The sequence below is a fragment of the Triturus cristatus genome, chromosome 6 (assembly GCF_964204655.1).
Source record: "Triturus cristatus chromosome 6, aTriCri1.1, whole genome shotgun sequence".
In the NCBI taxonomy this organism is placed as follows: domain Eukaryota; kingdom Metazoa; phylum Chordata; class Amphibia; order Caudata; family Salamandridae; genus Triturus; species Triturus cristatus.
Window position 1 is genome coordinate 1,865,807,217 of NC_140589.1, and position 17,174 is coordinate 1,865,824,390.

Sequence of the window (17,174 nt, forward strand, 5' to 3'; positions counted from 1 at the left end):
GTCCGGACCCTCCCCTAGGTGGGTCCCCAGAGTTTGTCCCACCCCTTCCTTGGGTATAAAGTAGAAACCCCTGACTACAGGACTTTAGATTTTACCTGGACTAAACTCTGCTACAGAAACCAAGTACTTCGACGATCTGCACGACTCTGGATGGCTGAAGAATCTCCCTTGGAGTAAAGGAGTTACTCCCCTGCAAGGCAGGCACCTAAACGCATCTGACCGGATTGCATCTCCCGAGCTCCTGAGAACTCTGAAGATTTCTGCAACACAGGAGGTGGCTTCCTAAGGTCTCTGAGGTTGATCTATGCTCTCAGCAATTCTGAGGCCCATATTCCTCGTGGGGACCGTGCAACCCGACCTCTTGTGCACCGTGTACATTTGCAGCAGCATATGCTTTTTGACGATCCCTGAAGCTGTGCTTTGGACTACGTGTAGTCCTGACCCCAAGCAGTATTTCCACTGAAGATTTCCGGCCTACACTCCACAAGAGTGCTCCGTGGGCTGGTATTTTGTGATTCAGCTTGAGGTCCCTTTGCGATCCCTGGTCCATCGAGCTGTGGGTCCCTGTGAAGGTAACTTTGACTTTCTGTGGGCTTTCCTGGTTGTTCCAGACATGCCATGACTCTCCATAGCTTGGAGAGTCCCCAGGACCTTGCTAGTCCTCACCGAAGCTGATTTCCTCTGACCGTCTGGGTTGCAGTTGCCAAGGCTTGTTGGTGTTCAATCCGGACACTGACCCCCCCAGCACTCGACATCCTTTGTGGGACAGCTCACCTCCAGACTTTGGTCATCGTCAACGTCTCCTGGTCCCCGTGGCTGCAGAGTCAAGCTTCACCTCTTCTCACCTGAAGCACCTGACATCAGTGGGCATTCGTCTATCCTGCCCCTGGTCGCATGAAGTGACCTAGATTCTGTCCCCTCTGCTTTCAGGTTCTTCTCATCTCTGATCCAGGTGTGGACCACACCACACTTTTCATCCTTCCGGCAGCAGCACACCATTGAAAATGATGAAGGTTTCGGACATCACTTGACCCTTATGCACCCGGCTCCTCTGGGATAGGTAACACCGGTACCTCGGTACTCTCAATGGTGCTGGCCTTAGAACCTTCTATGTTTGAAAGGATTTGCTCAAAGTCCTCTCCGAAGTGTCCTTAATCTTTAAAATTTAAACCACGACTTTCTCATAGGATTGTACGGAACTCACGCCTGTGTTCACACACTGCACCCGTCCTCCGTGGGTCCCCTGTGTCACTACCTTGGGTGGTTCCTTGGGGTCCCAGCGATTCTACATGCTCTAGGCACTGTGTCTTGTCAAGTCGTGGTTGTTATATCACTTTCTTAGTATATGGTTTGGTCTCCCCCTGGGGCCCACTGTGTATTGTGCTATTTATTGTCGTTCTAGTGATTTCATATGGTGTGCTTTGTTCTTTAATCTCATAAAGAGGTTACTAGAGAGTGGTTAGTAATAAATACATATATTTTATATATTCCTTGTGTGGTTCTCCTCTCATTTGGTCATTCAGGAGGTTCTAATCTGGTAAAACAAGCTGCTTTACATTCCTTCGAGACTTAGCCTAAAGGCTGCTCTCCATAGCTACCACTAGGATAGCTTTCAAAAAGGTTGTCTTTAACCTAATCATCAATAAGGGTTGTTTGGACTGGTACAAGGTGCCCACTTCAATTAGTGGTCAGCATATACCAGGCCAACTTCTTACACTCAATGGTAAATTCAGACTTTAAGTTATAATTCTGAAAATGCCACTTTCATATAGTTCAGATAGAACTAAATTTGCCTTTACTGATGCTAATTACCAAACCATTTGATTCGTAATTGTGGTCATGAAAATTAATTAGCGTGGTCAAATTTCTACAATTTTTACAACATGTTTTAGTCTTTTTTAGTTATAGCTTATTATGCAATAAACCATACAAAACAACTTTTTTGTATGAAAAACATCTGTACATTAACAGCTAGAAAAATAAAAGTTCCGGGAATCATCGGATAACAGAAGTGTAACCAATACAGGAGGGAAAAGATGGCGGCCAGCTAGGGAGACTGGTCGGGAGTGCCGGAAAGGCGGCGTGCTGGATGAGTGATTAGACCCGTGTGCGTCGAGAACTGCGAGAATTGCGGAGTACCTGATTCTTCTTCGAAACGCGCTGTCTGTTTCTTCGCCCTCCCTTCGCTCGTTAATTTCGGCCTTTTTCGCAAGTTCTGTGGCGGTGCATGGCGGCGGAGGTCACGGAGGAAACCTTACTGCAGAAGGCGGTGGCGGCGGAGGAGGGGCCTCAAGAGGAGCCGTTGGAGGAGCTCACTGCTGCGGCAGGAGCAGCAGGATCCGAGCGCTCGAGCCGGGCTGCCGCTGAGCGAGGTAGAGGGAGGCGGGCGGCTTCCAGGATCCAGTTTAGTGCGGGAGGGGCATTGGGGAGGGGAACCGCCAGCAAGCAAGGAAATAGATATACGTCTTTCCCCAAAAGTGAAGTGGGCTCGCAGGATTCTGGGTGCATTTCTACAGGCTGTCTGGAGGTAAAAGGTAGAGAGGTGGACACCTGCCCTAAAATCAAAGTAAGAACTTCCCAAAAAATAAACAAAGGATATGCGCTGAGAAGTGTAGGCAAGGCAGTGGGGGAGGAAAGTGTTGCCGCACAACAGACTAGCAAAACTCGCAGTAATTTAAAAGAACCGACCAGGCAAACTTACAGGACGGGGTTATTAGGCAAGAAATCTACTTTCAACCCTTCCCTAAACGCATATTTTAAACCAGTCCCTAAGACACTTGTACTTTCGAGAGGTTGCGACCCAACAGATACAGTTTGTGGTGAAGCAGTGGAAAGTGGGTTAAAGTCAGTAGATCTTACAACTGGGTTTAAAAGTAGTTTGGGGGATTGGGCTGATCATCTGTGTCCAAACAGGTATAAGGTCTTAGAGTTGGAAGTAGAAAACCAAGAGGGGTTGGAGATGGATGGAGAGCTGGGTACCCCAGTAGATAGTCCTGGTCGGGGGGGCTCCTCCGCCATGGCTGAGTCATTAAACTCCAAGGGGGGTTCAGAGGGCAAGGCTGCAGGGAGCGAAGGTTTGCTGGGTGAGGCTCATTCGGACAGTGTGGTTATCGCCCTGTTAAAGAAGTTGGATTTGGACATGCACAGGGGGTTTGAGGAATCAAAAGCAAAGCAAGATGGAATCAGGGAGGCAGTGGGGTTGTTGGAAGCTAAATTTGACGAGTTAAATCTACGTACAGAAACACTCGAGTTGGAGGTTAAGGCGAGTCAAGGCAAGGTTGATGAGAATAGCAAGGAGCTAGAGCAGGTTAAATCTAGGGAGAGGGCCTATGAGGAACGTTTGGAAAAATTGGAAAATATGCAGCGTAGGAATAATTTAAAAGTTTTGAAGCTTCCAGAGGGGAAGGAAGGGGATGATTTAAAGGGCTTTATTGTCCACTTATTAAAAACTGAGTTACAGTTAGAAGAAACAGATGAGGAGATTTCTTTAGATATTCAGAGGATACACGAGACCCTTTCAGACTGAATCCAAATGGTTTGAAACCCAGAAGGATTCTGATAAATTTTTTAACGTATGCTTTAAAAGAGAAGATTCTAGCGGCTGCACTGAAGAAGGGCTCATTAACTGTTGGAGAAGCAAAAATCGAGGTTAGGTCAGACCTTTCTGTGGTAACTGCAAATAGACAGTGGGAGTTGGGCAAGAGAATTGAACCTCTGAGGAGGTTGGGAGCCACGGTACAGTTGAAATTTCCGAAGTAATGTGGAATAACAAAATGCATACTTTTAGAGCGGTGGAAGACGTTGATAGTTTTTTGGAGTATTGTCATGGCGGTGGTTTATAATATAATCGATGCTACTGCTGGAGCAGGATTTTCTAATAAAAATCTATTGGGTTTTAAGCACAGGTTTGTCTATTTGTCATAGTTAACATTAATAATCATTAATTATTAATTATTTGTTTTGTGTAAGTGTTTTTACTTAGCAACATGTACGTATTAACAAGAGAGAACTACACGTGGGAACGCGTATGTGTTGCCTATTGACAATGTGCATGTTTTATTAAATAGACGTTGCTGAGTGCTGTTTATTTTAAAGCATGAAACGCTTTTGAATTAATGCTTTTCTGTGTTGCAAAAGCTAGATAATTACATACACATAAGGGTATTAGTGGGGTTAACACTGTTTAATCATTATGCTGTGGTAACGTTGTTTTTGTCTCTTTTAAATTAAGATGGTCTATTTTGGCCTAGAAAAACATGGTCGCCGTTTGCAGCTTGGCCTCGAGTGAGAAATTTGTGATGAGAGGGCTTTGCTGAATATGGTCACGAGACATCTGATCACAGTCCTTGCCTGCTTAAAACTTTCCGTGAGGACAGCAGCAGTTCTGGGCGAGTTTCCAGATGTATCGGACAGCCTTGGAGGACAAAGGAGCTGTAAAGAAAGAACTCTGAGCTCATTGTGTCATCGCCGAGGAAATGTGGTTGTTAAAAGTTACTTTTTATTTTTGGTTCCTGTTCTGTCTTTTTATTTTTGTGATTTCCTGAGCGGAGATTTTCCAAATGTAGCGATGCTACATCCTTTCCTGCTCGCTCTGCTCAGCGGTTCGTCGGACGTGTAAAACATTTAATGTTTCTTTAATATTGCAAGTTTCATTATAAAGAGAGGGTCCGTGTCATTGCATTCGGGATTTTGAGGCCACTTTGCCATTTTTCTTCCCAAACCTGCGTTGGTGAGGATCGATGCTGAGAGGACGGTGACTTGGGAGATTTCTACTGAGAGACTTGTCCTGATGACCCATTCTGACATTTAGCTAGAATAGGTAATTATGAGAAAATGATTTATTTATTCTGATTAATTTCTTTTGACTAATTTTAGATAAAGAATCATAATTTTAAATACGGTGTTGGTGATTATTTCTTGTCAATTATTGAGTACTCTATTTGATTATTGTTGTATACTTTGTTTAGATTATGACAATTGCAATAACTAGGTCTTATCGACCTCGGTGTAGATGTGGGGTTTAGGAGTTTTCTTTCCACAGGTTCAATGCTGGTGGAGTATTTGAGTGTATGTTAGTGAAATGGGCCCTAGTGTATGGTGAGTGTATGTGCGTGTAACTGTGAAATTACTCTATCCGTGGAAGTAGGGAGATTTTGTACACCCCAATCTGCATCAAGTTCCTGGTAGCAGAGTGAGGATGGTTATTGATGATTGTCTTGATCTGATTAGATTGCTTGTACATTAGCTTATTGATTATTGATTATTGATTGATGTTGGTATATGTACTAATATTATATGTTGGAGTCGTCATGTTGAGTTATATGTAGTGCTTCTGGAACTTGGGAGCTAGTAGCAGTTCCGTAGTAGGGCAGAGGGAAGTATATGCTGCTCTCGGGAAAGACGGGATTGTTGGTCCTGTATGTATGCAGGAAAAAGAAAACGTGTGACAATCGAAGTTGCGCGTCACATTGTCTGGATTCGGAATCAGTGACATTGTTGTATGTTACTATTAGAGATATTTCTGGTATATAAGGAGAGCGTATGGTAGTGAAGGTTATCTGTGAATCTCTGGTTTTAAGTCCCAGGGATCCGTAAGGTTCGCCGTTAAAGCTTATCGCGGGAGAAGTAATAGGTATTCTCTGAGCTTGTTTGAGAAACTGGGTAGAAGTAAGCTGCTTGGTTAATGTGTGTTATAATTCTGTAGTAGAGCAGATTGTTCGCTGTTCTCGGGAAAAGCAGGATTCTGTGTGTATGTACTATATTTTCGTGTATGAATGGTGGTTAGCGAGGCAGACAATGGAGATGTTTATATGTTGTAACTAATAGATTTTGTAGAAATTTGACACGGAGTCTACTGAGAAATTTTGTAAAGGAGGGGTAGACGAGTGACAAGAGACAGGAGACAGAAGCGACTGCAGCGACTGCTGACGTTAAACAGACCGCGCTCTGATTGGATATTAGATCAGAATAGTGCTCGCGCTGAGATTGGTGCGTTGGTGTGAGCCGCGCAAGGATTGGAAGAGCTATTCTAGTGACCTAACGTTTCAGGATTGGTGCGTTAGTGTGAGTTGCGCTGTTATTGGTTAAAAAAAATCATATTGTGCAGTTGTATTACGGAAGGGATTAGAAAGTTTTGGTAAGCGTTAAAATGTATTACCAAGAAGAGAAAAAGAAAACATCTTTGTTCAGAAAGATTAAAAATTGGTTCGACAAGGATAAAGATGTTAAAACGAGAGAGGGTGAATTGTTACCTCCATCGAAAACGCCTGCATCCTTCATGGTTGCAAGATATGGGTATCATACCTGTATATGGTTGGAAAATTGGGTTAGGTATACCAAAGAAGATGGAGTTTTAGCATTTCCAGAACATGGTTCATTTAATCTGGCCGTGTTGAAAAATTTACGGGAAAATATGTTATGTCTTGACCCAAGACCAAGGCCGACACAGTTCGAGGCTTTAGTGGAATGGGAAGAGGAAGTACATGAGCGAGAGAAACAGAGGTCTGGAGGCAACTATAGGTATATGTTCGGGAGGAGACATGGTCGTGAAACTCATCATGATCGAATGACGAGATGGCGAGATGCTAGTATGTCAGAGGGATTATATCCTATGAGAACAGTTGAAGAGGGAACAGAAAGGGTTCCTGAGGCAGAAGTGAGAAGATATGGAGTTAATGAATATGAGGATGAGGTTTTAAATGACATGATTTACAAAAGACCACCTCCATATAGACCGGAACCAGAAGAGAGTACACCAGTTGTTTCTCCGATAAGAGATACAGTGCGTATCATTGAGACAGAAAATGTGACACCTGAGTTAAGAAGTGGTAATCCTTTCAGGGAAAGAGAGAATAGAAGCACTGGCGAAAATACGAGAGAATTAGCCAGAACTACATCGGAGTTGACTGAAAAGATCAAAGAACTGACAAAGAATCTAGACGCTGTTACGGTACCCGTAACCATAGGTCCGGTTATGCCTGTTTTTGATAAGCAGAGGACGGGTGAGAATGGTTTGGTGATTCCATATGTTGGGAATAGATTGACAAGTTTGGCTGGTCCTTCAGGAGATTCAGGAAAAAGGGCAGGAAAATTTAGACATGACACATGTAGTGAAGGATTAGAGGAGTCTAATTCAGGACTGGATGCTGGTGAATCTAGTTGTCCAGGGATGCCAATTTTAGAACCGCAGAAGAAAGTGGTTCCAGTGAGAAAATCTACTAAAATAACAGCTGAAGATTTGAATGAATGGATGAAAGTTCTTCAAAAGAGGGATAAAGATTCACAAGCAATTGATGTTGCTAGGTTACGTGTAGAATTAGAAGAGCTTGTTGCAGGGACAGTTCCAACAGAAATTCTAAAAAATCATCATGATGGTGAATTATTGTTTATGTGTAAGAATATCACCTGAAGAGCGAGAAATACACATGACAGATTAAGAGCAATAGCACATGACTATGGAGTTGACATTGATAAAGTGAAAGTTTTGCAGAAGTCTTACAGGATGGATTTCACAGACAAAGACATTGAGAATCTGAATGGTACTGGTAGAACAGGACAAATTAAAGAGATGATCGCTTTATTGCGAAAATGGGGTGATGTTGAGAAGTGGAAGGATAGATGGTACAAAAAGAGAGAAGAATCAGGGGATAGGACTTATTCAGCATTTCCTGTGAGAGAAAAGGAAAAACCAGTGGATACTTATCCTATGAGAGAAATACCTGGAGGAGGATATGTACATGTTCCATGGACCAGACAGGATATTTTATCATTTACGAATGATTTCCCTCGATTGAGAGAAAAGCCCGTCGAGTGGTATAGGCAGGTAGATAGGTTTGTGAAATTGTCAAAAGTGCTGTGGATTGACCTGAATAGTCTGTTTGATATAATTGTTCCAGCAGACTTGTGGACTGAGCGTAAAATAGTTGTGAGTTGGCCTACTGAGGAATATCCAAGAGATCAGAGAACAGGAGCACCATATCCGGAGATAATGAGAAAGTATGAACAGGTGATGGTATACCTGAAGAGTAAGGTACCTCCAAAAGAGACAGACTGGGTTAAAATAGATCGAACACAACAGGAAGCAAAAGAATCAGTTCATGCTTTTTACGAGAGGCTGATTCTGGCATTTAAACAATTCAGTGGAGATGAACACCTGGGTGACAAGGATTTGAGTCATTTTGTATACAGATTTGTATATGGCCTGAGACCTGAGATTAGTGAAAGAATTCGTGAGCATACTGTGGATTGGCAGAGTAAGAAAATAGATGAGATTCTGAGACATGCAAAATACTTCAGTGATGAGATTGAAGCAAAACAGAGAAAGCTGAAAGAGAAAGCAATGTGGGCACAAGTGAAAGTTGCGGAAAGACAAGAAGCACAGTTGGTGGAACAGGCAAATAGTGCAGGAAATAATGCAGGGAATAGACCTAGGTATGCAGGGAAAGGAAAGGGGAATCTTGAGGAAGCTAAAAAAAAGTTCCCATGTCACAACTGTGGCCAACTGGGACATTGGAGATCTGAGTGTACCAATCCACCATTAGTGAATAATGAGGGAAAATCCTTAAATCAACAGGTGCAGAACGAGGGGAATAATCAACAGCAGCAACAGCAGAAAGTTGTGAGACAGCAGAGTCAAGAGTCAAAACCGCCCTTGCCGCAGAATAGAGGGTCACAAAAGTACAATCAGGATTCAGGATTCTACAATGATGAACAGGTAAACAAACCAAGGTGTTCTAACCAGGTACAACAGTACTTGTTAAAGAATGAAGGGAGTGAATCTGAGGGTGATTATTGACGGTGCCGAAGAGAGGAGGAAGAGTGCATACTTGGTGCAACTCTAGAAACAGACCAGGCAGGACCATTTGTGGATGGAAAAATAAATGAAGAAGGTGTTACTTTTTTAGTAGACACAGGTGCGACAAGATCAACTGTCAGGTCAACAGATATTAGAAATCTTCCTCTCTCGGATGAAGCAATCCAAGTAGTTGGTGTAGCTAATACACAAATCAGAACACGTCTTACTGAACCAGAAAGAGTACAAATAGGGAAATTTTCAGATATGCACAGATTTATCGTCTGTGACACAAGTCCAGTGAACCTGTTAGGTAGGGATCTACTCTGTAAAATGAATTGTACAATTTTTTGTACACCAGATGGAATAGCTTTTAAACACCAGATGAGGATGTTTTGTACCGAATGACTCTAGAAAATAGAGAGAGTGAGTTAATTGGTGCATATGCTGTGTTTGATCCAGAGGATTTGCCTCAAGAGCTGAGAGACACAGTGAAAAGGACAGTTTGGGATTTTACTGGAGAGGATGTGGGATTGATGAATAATGTAGATCCTGTGAACATTTCAGTGAAAGAGGGAATTACTTATCCTAACATTCCTCAGTACAAAATGACACCAGAAATAATTGAGGGAATAACTCCTATAATTGAGAAAATGATTCAGCAGGGAGTTCTGAGAGAACTACTGAGTAGTCCGTGTAATTCACCGATAATGGGGCTAAAGAAGCCTAATGGGAAGTTCAGGATTGTACAGGATTTGAGAAAAGTTAATCAAATTGTGGTGGCATGTTGCTCCATTGTGCCAAATCCATCAGTGATTTTGTATCAGATTCCACATGATGCTGAGTGGTATACAGTGATTGATTTGTGTCATGCTTTCTTTTCAATTCCATTGCATCATGAAAGCCAGCCGATTTTTGCATTTAGATTTGGCCAGCGTATTTTAGCATGGTGTCGTATCCCACAGGGGTATACAGAGAGTCCTTCAATATTCAATCAGTTATTGAAAAAGTCATTGGAGAGTTTGATCATGCCTGAAAACTCAGTACTAGTGCAGTATATTGATGACCTACTTGTGGCATCAAAAACACGTGAAGCTTGTGAAGTAGATACTATAGCTTTACTGAATCATCTGGCAGATGGAGGGTTAAAAGTATCTCCAGCCAAATTGCAATTCTGCAAGAAAGAGGTGCATTATCTTGGACACAATATTGAGAAAGGTCTGAGAAAAGTGACTGATGACAGGATCAAAATTATCAGGGAAATGAAGACCCCAAAGACCCAGAGGGAAGTGAGAATGTTCCTGGGAATGGTGGGTTATTGTCGTCAGTGGATAATTAATTTTTCGCTGATAGCAAAGCCACTGATTAAGCTGACAAAAAGTGAGATGACAGACCCATTGGAACTAGATGGAGAACAAATGGCAGCATTTGAAGAGTTAAAAAGCAGAATGTGTGAAGGCCCTGCTTTGGGTATGCCAGATTATGAAAAAGAATTTGAATTGTACTGCAGTGAGAGAAATGGATGTGCACTTTCAGTGTTAATTCAGAAGCATGGATTACTGAGAAGGCCTATTGCGTACTTCTCATCGACACTTGACCCTGTAGCTGTGGGTTTACCAGGTTGTCTGAAATCTGTGGCTGCAACATGCAGAAGCCTAGAACAGAGTGAGGGAATCATAATGGGATATCCTGTAAGGGTATTCGTACCTCATAATGTGGCAATTCTTTTGACGAGAAGCAGAACTCAGTACATGTCACATAGTCGGTTGACTAAATATGAGAAAGTCATTCTGGGAGCATCAAATGTGACTCTTGAGAGATGTGTGAATGTGAATCCAGCGACATTGTTGCCGGATATTGAAAATGTGGGTGTGAAAACAGAAGATGATCACAATTGTTTGGATGTGCTTGATTACTGTACAAAACCGAGACCAGACATAAGGGATCTTCCCTTGCATGAGAGTGATCATGTGTTGTTTGTAGATGGATCATGCCTGAGGAATGATGAGGGTGTGCTATGTGCAGCATATGCAGTGTGTAAGGTTTCAGAAGTAATGGAAGCGTCATCATTGAAAGGAGTGAAATCTGCGCAAGTTGCTGAATTAGTGGCATTGACAAAAGCTTGTGAAATTGGGAAAGATTTGAGAACGACTGTGATGACTGATAGTCAGTATGGATTTGGAGTTGTGCATGACTTTGGCCAACTTTGGCTACAAAGAGGTTTCTTGACGTCGAGTGGGACTCCAATAAAGAATGCTGAAGTGATTGGGAAATTACTTGAGGCGATACAGCTGCCTAAAGAATTAGCAGTTGTAAAATGTGCTGCTCATGGACAAGGAGATGATTTTGTGACAGTGGGCAACCGTTATGCAAATGACATTGCTCAATATTGCGCCAAAAATAATCAGTCCATTAATCGGGAACGAGAAGGTGAAATGTCTTTTTGTTCTGTGATGTTTACTAATGTCTTAGAGACGTGGGATGAAGTGAAACAGTTGCAGGATGAGGCAGAGGAGGAAGAAAAGAAAGATTGGATTAAGGCAGGTCGTGCCCCAAGAGAGACAGACCATGTTTGGGTCTATAGAGATGGCAGACCAGTAATGCCGAACTCCATGCTGTCAGCAATGGCAAGGATGTATCATGGCCAGGGACATTTGGGAAGGGATTCAATGATTAGGTCTTTTAAGCAAACCTGGTACAATGCAAAGTTCAGGACAATTGCAGAAAGTATCTGTCAAAGATGTTTGATTTGCCAGCAATTTAACACTGGGAAAAAGACAGTGGTGAGTCTGGGAACAATAGGCAGAGAAGGAGGTCCTTTTACAAGAATGCAGATTGATTTCATTGAAATGCCCCAAGTGAACAGACTGAGGTATGTACTAGTGGTAGTCTGTTTGTTTTCAAGATGGGTTGAGGCCTATCCGACTAGGAGAAATGATGGAGTAACAGTGGCAAAGTTACTGTTAAGAGAGTTGATTCCTAGGTACGGATTTCCGGTAACGATTGAGTCTGATAGAGGTGGACACTTCTATAATGAACTCATGAGTTTGATTTGTGAAGCATTAAGCATACAGCAGAAGCTACATTGTGCATACAGACCAGAGGCTTCTGGTGTTGTTGAGAAGATAAACGGCACAATCAAGAACAGGATTGGTAAGATGTGTTTAGCCACTGGCATGAAATGGCCGGATGTCTTGCCTCTAGTGCTAATGACTATTAGATCTACTCCAGATAGAACTACTGGTTTAAGTCCGCATTAAATAATAATGGGACGTGCAATGCGACATGCATATGTACCTGTCAATAAGTTGATGACAATAACTGATGACATGATTTTGGATTACTGTAAAGGGCTGGCTGACGCAGTTCATTCTGTGTTTCACCAGATTGGAGAAGAAGCTACTACACTTGAGAAGAAGCAAGCTCATGATCTGAGTCCAGGAGACTGGGTGAGGATTAAAGTTCACAGAAGAAGAAATTGCTTGGTTCCGAGGTGGGGAAGACCAAGACAAGTCATTCTAACTACGACGACTGCAGTGAAGTGTGCTGGTGTGAAAAACTGGGTGCATGCGAGTCATACTCTGAGAGTTCCTAACCCAAAGGATGGGACTGGTAGAGAGTATTTTGAAGAGTCAGATACCAGTGATGATGAAGACCCAGAACCAGTGAGAAAAAATCAAAGTTCAGGAAAAGAAGCAGAAAATGCTTCAAGAGAACCATTGAGAATCTCAGAAAGGAGATCAGATTCTGAAAGAGAGCCTGAAGTTCCAAAAAGCAGTGGAGGAAAAAGAAAAGAAAAGAGCAGTTCCACAGAAATTACTCCTGAATCAGAAGAGGAGGAGATTGAAGAACCACTTGAGATTATATCTGAAGAAGTAGGGTCAGAAGAAGATAGAGAGGGACAGATTGCGGAAGACCCCCGAGGAGGTGTAGGGAACACTTCTAATAAGCTAGGTGAAGGGACAAGTAGACAGCAAGAAGATTGCGTGTTGGAGACATGAGGAGGGAAAGAAGTAGGGAAGTCTCAAATAGTGGTGAAAAAGACTGTGGAGTGAAAGAAAACTGCTGAAGAACAAGAGGCATTTGAAACAGAATCGGATGAAAGTGAGAATGGAAAATCAGAGGGTCGAGTTCTGAGAAAGAGAACTTGGATTGGAGAAAGAAATAATACAAAAACAAGACCGAAAAAGGTTGTAAGAGGAGATTTTTGGCCTAACAACAGAGTAAAGAGGTTGAGATACAGACTGATAAGAGGAAATATATCGAAAGCTGAACAAGTGAATGAAGTGTCAAGTCAAAACGAAGTAAAAAGAAAGGAGCAAAAGGAATCAAGAGAACCTGAGGAAATAAAAAGAATTAGAAGACCCAACCAAAAGTACAGATCACCGGAATGGTCTTATGTGGCACTGTCTGAAGAAGGAGAAGAAGAAACAGTGACTCGAGATAATCAGGAGGGGATCTTGAGAAAAGTGGTTGAGGAAAAGGAAGAATCTGTTGGAATCTTAAAAGTTATTCTGACTGACATTGGAGAAGAGTCGGATGCACAGGATGTTGTTGATGATCTGATACAATTTGATGTTGCTGAAGAAGGAGGAGTGAAAAGTGATGAATATCCAAATTGAGTGAACTGAAGAAATCATTTGGAAAAAGTGAAAAGGAGAAAGTCTGAAATTCAGCTGTCTGAAGTAATCCAAAGTTTGAGAAATTACAGTAGTGGAGTAGTAGAGGCTAAGTCAAAAGACAAGGTCAAAGTAGTAAAATGGCTAACATAGAGAATAATCAAAGTAGATGTGCTTTCTTAAGAAGATGGTGTAGAATGTGCTGCTGCTGTACTGGATTATTAATGTTACTATGGGGTATTTTAGCTTTATTAGTTACATTTAGAGTTTCAATAGGTACATTTGAAATACATACTGAGAATGAGACAAATGTAGGAAAGGATTTGCAAAAAGTAGTTCCAACTAGAATTAGTAATACTTACATGCATAAAGATAGGTCAATTAATGATTTTTCTAGTAATGTTTTTTCAAAGTTGTTATACGAATATGTGAAAACAATGGAAGTAAGGGATTGCTACGTTTGTATGCAATTACCTGCATCCGTTTCAGAAGGTGTTACTTATCACCATTTACCAGCTACGTATGGAATTTCTTGTAGTGTATTAAGTAGTGTTTTTTATCTGTTAGGGAAAATAGATTATAAGATGTGTGGTAAATAATTCTTTTTACCTTGACTGAATTTCATGCGGAATCTAAAATAAAGTAAAATAGCTCAGAATAACAAGAGGCAGAATCCGTGGTATAAGAGATTTTCTGAATGGGCTTTATTCCAAAATGGCCGACTCGAGTGGCGGCCTTCAGGTTCCGTCACCACGAGGGTTCAGGAAGTGAAGTACAATACTTTATTGACAAGAAGTAACTTTTATAGGTCTTACATTACAATGAAATGAATGCAAAAGGCGTAACAATTGATAAGAGGAATGACATCGTGGTACGTAATCGAAACTAGGCGTAATAAGGAGCAGAAAGAAACATGATTGGCTCTGATTATCATGCATAGGTGGATCTATAAGATAATACTTAACATAGATGCGCGCGCAGCAGCATGACGTGTGATTGACGTGCAACTAGGGGGTGACGGGGACTTGACATTTAGCTCTACATGTGGAGACGAGAAGTCTGGGGGGTCAAGTCAACCTAATCCCAAATCATATCTAACATCCTATGTTTAGAGAACTATGTTATCCACAAGAAAAGACTCTCGGACAGAATCTATTCTATACTGACTGTGTGCGTGTACAAGCGTCTAAGTGTCTATATGAGATGCGAGGGGCAGAAAACTTTCCATGGCAACAGGGCTATGAATTACTTGCAGGAGGACGGAAAGGCCGAGTCCTTTGCTTGTGAGCTAAAGGAAATGTTTACCTAAATCACTAGACAGGAATGCATCGGCTGAAGAGCAAAGTAGATAATTCGAAGGTGAAATACAGCTTCTTGGCAGGCAGGCAAAACTGGCCGAGACAGGCACCGTTAGCTGCACAGGGAGTAGGACAAAGTTCATGGATACAGATGCGAGCTCAAGCTGAAGCTGTCAGAGACAGAGAGCAGGGAAGGCTTTAAGGACAGAATCGGGCCTACTTGCCTGAACTGTAAAAATGGAGTAACTTAGCCATATAAAGTCGGTGGCCTTTCATACTTAGGAATCGAATATCCAGCCCATTGATGGCGGATCTGACAGAGAACATGTTGGCGGTGGACGCACATATGTTTGCGTCTTGGACACTGGAACTGGAGGGAACATACATGTACTTGTGACATGCACATAGAACCGTTGGGGTCCAAGATAGGGGACATAACTGATCAGGAAAATCCACATTTCCACATTCCCTCCTTGTCCCCTACTTGCCCTTCAAGAGATATCAATCTTCATCATTCCATCGATTTGCTCATGGAGCATCATTTCTTCTTCCTTCTTCTTCCGGCATTTTGAACGAGAACCTTGATATGGAATGCATGATGTGGCACACAAACCACAAATCGCTGGTCCACATTGCAGGCATAAACAACAACTGAAGAGCATAAGAAGGCCAATACCTAGGAACGATAGAACTCTCCATCCCCAGGCTGATATCACACTCCAAAACCACCCGGACCACGTCCAAGTGCCTGGATTCTCGTGTATCTGGCTCACAATCTTATGAAGGCGTGTTATAGCTTTATATACAGATGGCGAATTTTCTGGTATGAATATGCAGCAGCTGGATCCGATGACCCTGCAAGCTCCGCCCCTATCGGCCAGGATGACGTCAAGGACAAGACGATTCTGGAGAACAACAATTCTCATCACTGATTGTTCCTCTGTCAGATTGCCTAGGGCGGCTATAGTCTCGTTTACTACAGCTTCGAGAGTCTTGGTTAGTCTACGTATCAGCTTACTATTTGATATTGTACCTATATAGGGAAAGATACCTTTATTGAAATCTACATACTTGTCCCATGCCGTCTCAGTATAATCGACAACTGGGAGATCTCTTCGCTCTCTATTGTGTACTAAATGAACATTCCGATAATAATCAGGGGGAGCTAGGAAAACAGGTGGCAGAAGGAATGCTATGTAACAGGTACCATCCCAATCTAGAGGCAGACGCATATATGCCGTCTGACCACATATAAAGTAAGAATGGCGAGAAGCTCTAAATGAAGATTTACCTTGATCACTATATTCTACTGTAGTAACGCATTGGCTATGGCCCATATGTATGGAACCAACTTTTCTTACACATAATTCACCCTTAACTGGAAATACTGACATAGTGGGCAGAATTAGTTCAACTTCGGATTTGACATTCAGAATCATAAGATTAGGTGTAAAATTACCTAATTTATACACTTCATTTTCTAGATCAGTTCCTGTTCTACTGGGGTGACCCTCCTTATTAGGATGACAGACTTTGAATAAAACTAGATTCAGATTTCCCCATATCCAATGTTGTTGATAAACTGCTGTGTCTGGGTCTATGGAATTTAGTAAACTAAACCATGCTCCACAGGAGCCATTGTGTGTGAACGGATGTGGAAAGAAAGGCAGAACTCCTTTGTTATTCTGATAGGGAGGGAGTCGGCCACACACCCAACAATTGGTGGCATTACTAGTCTGATGGGAATGATGTAACATACTAATGAAAGTGTTATTGCGCAGCGCAAGTCTATAAGATAATTCATGTGGCGGTAGGTCACTAAAAGAATGTTCAGCAGCAACATTATAAACATGTCTAGAAATAGGATGATATATGTGCAAAATCACACTCGTAATAATTATTAAAACACTCAATAAAAACAAAATTAATAATGTCCTCATACAGTAGCTACGCAGTGATTTACAATACGCCTGTCGTTTCAACATTTCTCGGGTATTTTCTCTACTCAGGTCCAAGGGATATATGTCGGAGACAATTCAACCGCTTCACCTTGGAGAGGACTTAAACAATCAAATTGCTCGACTGTTTGGGCCTAAGCTTTAATTTATAGCACTGAGAGTCATTCTGTTCAACAAAAGGAAGTTTTGAATCAGTCTGTGAGGGAGTGCAGGGCACAGTGTCTATATCCGAGGATAGTCCATGAAATTTCTTAACGTGGCTGGAATGTATCCATCCTTTGCGGCCCTCCACTTTCACGGCTGTTCTTGTGGTCAGCAGGACTAGCTTCGGTGTTTTCCACCTGGGCTCCAATTGGGTTTTCCGATCGAAATTCCTCACAAACACCAGATCCCCCGGAGCAACGTCATGGGGTTTCACCTCAGTGTTGTCAGGAAAAGCTGCAGCTACCTGTGAACGACAAGATTGTAGTGCAGACATCAAGGAAGCCAAGTAATCTGTCAACATATT